The following is a 3,645-nucleotide window of genomic DNA, read 5'->3' as shown; positions in this document are numbered from 1 at the left end:
GGCAAGTAGGGGGACTTAAAATGTTAGTATTAATTAGTGACAAATGTTAAGCTCTGCAAGCCTAGAAGGCGAGATAAGAAATAGGTAATGATGGATAGGTTAGGTAGAAATATTATATCTGATCACTGTTTGGCAGATATATTGAATGGGTTTTTCACTTCAATCTTCTCAAAGGAAGAACGTAGAGAGATCCATAATGCAATTATTGTGCCTTAAGAATCTATAAATAGAATTACATAGGCTGTTACAGCCAGAAAAAAGATCATTCGGAACAAATAGTCCGTGCTGGGGTTTATAATAATAATAATATTAATAATAATAATAATAATAATAATAATAATAATAATAATGATCCTTGCATTTGATATAGCACCTTATCACGTCTTCATGATGTCTCAAAGCACTTCACAGACTATACTGTAAAGTGAATTCATTGCATATTTTGTGGGCAGTACGTTTCTACTCAACAAGAGCCACCAACTATCCTGATACCCTCTCCTATACCCTGTATTCCAATCCCCATCAGGAATTAATCGTTTCCTCTTAAATATGTTGAAGCTTTCTGCTTCTACCACAGCTTTCAGCAGTGAGTTCTACATTCACACTATCGACTGCGTAAATAAGTTCATCCTAAAATCCCTTTGAGGACTGCTACTTGGCTATCTTGTATTCATGCCTCCTTGTTTTAGACTCACCCATATATACACTTTGAAATGTCCTCTTGACGTGAAAGGCACTATATCAAATGCGAAGATTATAATTATTATGGACCTGGATATCTTTAAGTTTCACATATGCTGTTGACAGAAAGGTGGTCTGGTGATGAGTAGCAAAGAGGGATCTGGAGCAATTAAGTAGATGGGTTAAGATAACAGATAGCATCTGGATTTTAATATGGCTAACTGTTGGGTAATTCACTTAGCAAAAGGAAATGATAAACTTATGTCTGCAATGGAAGGAAGCTCATTAGCAGAGCTAGGTAAGGAAAGGGATATGTACATGATCATTAATCACACCCTGAAAGTCTAGTCAATGAGAAGCTGTTTTCAGCAAAGCAAAACAAATACTGAGAAGCAACAGTAACTTGCAACGATAACTATACAGTCCCTTTTACAACAACAACAACAAAATTACATTTGTATAGTGCCTTTCACGTCAGGAGGACATTGCAAAGCACTTTTACATAGAATAGTGTCTCAAAGTGCTTTACAATCACAATGCGGATCATCAAGTAAGGTGAGAAGAGGGGTAGGTTGAAAATGTTGACCAAGAACAGGAGCCTACGCCACCAATAAGATAATGTCGATACTCTTTATTTCCATTTCCAACCCTGCCTTTTCACATTTTTGCCAGAAAAAGACTAAGGGAAAAATATTGATACGTATATTTAAAACAAAACAAAAGGAAATGATTCCTGTCCATTAAGAGTGGGCAAATTGGCAGCTCTTATATCGAGATAATGGCTTTGTGGTATGATAGACATGTGTTTGGTTGAATAGACTCCAAGTTTTATGCTTCTTTTCTATACATGACAATAATTCTTGCATTTGATAAAGCAAATTGTCACATTGCTGTAATGTTTCAAACCACTTCACAGGACGTGCTATAGAGTTTAACGATTTTGTATTACGTAAGTGAACGCAGCAGCCAACTTGTGCACATGAATGTCCCATAAACAGCCATGAAGTGGATGATGATTTTTATCTAGGGGATGTTGGCCATAATACCCTATTCCTGAAACTCCCCTCTTTTTTAAATAGTTCTATGGGATCTTTAATGCTTACCTAAACAGGGAAACAGATCTTTTTGTTAATGTCTCATCCAAAGGATGGCACTTCCAACAATGCAATGCACCTTAACACTGCAGTGTCAGGTCATATCTGCTTGTGCAATTGGCTGCTGCGTTTCGCCCACAAATATACAGTCAATTCACTTTACAGTGAATTCTGTAAAGTGCTTTGAGACGTCTAGAAGACGTGAAAAGTGCTATATCAAATGCAAGTATTATTATTATTATATATCTTGTGGTGTGGCTTGAACCCACAAGGTGAGTACTACCAATTGAGCCAAGCTGACCAACTCATAATAACTATTTTTATAATAAATAATGACTTCAATTAAATAAATGGAAATCCCAAACTGTTTTTGTTACAATAGAGTGAATAAACCCAGTTGTGTTTTCATGATGTAATGATTTCACCCCTTTCATACATTTCCAGGTGCAATAGTTTATTGCAAATGCTTCTTGTCTTAGTATAAAAGCAACTAGGCTTATGATCTGATTTTTCTTTGAATCCATTTTATGTTTGTTTTCCTCCTGCAGAATATTCCTTCCAATATCCTTTCAGTCAGTAATAACTATTTGCACAGATATATTTACCAACCTCAGCTCTGACCCCTCCCAATCAGGTTTACATGAATCCCAATTCCTCTTCTCATATTTTCATCCAGCAATTTGTTTACCTTCTGGTTATAAGCAGATCATTCATCTACTAACATTCCGTATAATCTTTCATAAATAACAATAATCCTTGCATTTGTAATAATCCTTGCATTTGACATAGTGCTTTTCTCGTCAGTAGAACATCTCAAAGCATTTCACGGGATTCACAGTAAAGTGTAGTTTATTTGTATAAACTATTTATTTTTATAAACCGTGACTGTGTATTTTTGAAGGCGAAACATGGCGGCCAATTTGAACACAGCAATGTCCCACAAACATCCATGATGTCAATGATCAATTTTATTTGGAGGATTGTTAGCCACAAAAACCAGGAGAAACCCACTTCTCCTTTCGAATAGTCCCATGTGATCCACACTGTCCACCTGAACAAGGAGGCAGGGTTGCAGTTTAACATCTCATCTGAAGGACTGTATCACTATCAATGCAGCACATTCCCAGCATGGTGACTCAGAAACCAGCATGCTGCAACTGAGACAGACTGAAATCTGATTATTATTATATCTACTATTTTAATAGTCATTCAGTGATGTCCTGCCTATTATCTTCGAAAGCCCAGATATTATTTGAAGCAACCACAGGCAGTATCTGCTTTGTACCCTTCACTTTCTAATACTTTGCCCTATAGTCCTTTTTGTTCCTCAGATCTTGTGATAGGCCTGTAATTTGTCTCAAATGTCATGCCACAATTGCTTTATTGGCATGACTGGAGTGTTTGAGATGGTGAAAGCTACTGGATTTCAGATGACAACAATGATAAAAATAATAATAATCCTTGCATTTGATATAGCACCACATCATGTTATTGAGATGCCTCAAAGCACTTCGCAATATACACAATAAAATGAATGTTGTGGAAGAAATAGTGAAAGCTAGTGGTTTTCAGATGGGGAAGTCGATTTGAGATGGTGAAGTTAGTGGGTTTGAGATGGTGAAGTTAATGGGTTTCACATGGTAAAGTTAGTGGTTTCAGATGGTGAAGTTAGTAGGTTTGAGATAGTGAAGTTAGTGGGTTTGAGATGGTGAAGTTAGTGGGTTTGAGATGGTGAAGTTAGTGGGTTTGAGATAGTGAAGTTAGTGGGTTTGAGATGGTGAAGTTAGTGGGTTTGAGATGGTGAAGTTAGTGGGTTTGAGATGGTGAAGTTAGTGGGTTTGAGACGGTGAAGTTAGTGGCTTTGTGATAG

This window comes from Callorhinchus milii, unplaced genomic scaffold (assembly GCF_018977255.1).
Source record: "Callorhinchus milii isolate IMCB2004 unplaced genomic scaffold, IMCB_Cmil_1.0 Scaffold2, whole genome shotgun sequence".
NCBI classification, from domain to species: domain Eukaryota; kingdom Metazoa; phylum Chordata; class Chondrichthyes; order Chimaeriformes; family Callorhinchidae; genus Callorhinchus; species Callorhinchus milii.
This window is presented reverse-complemented; position numbering follows the sequence as displayed.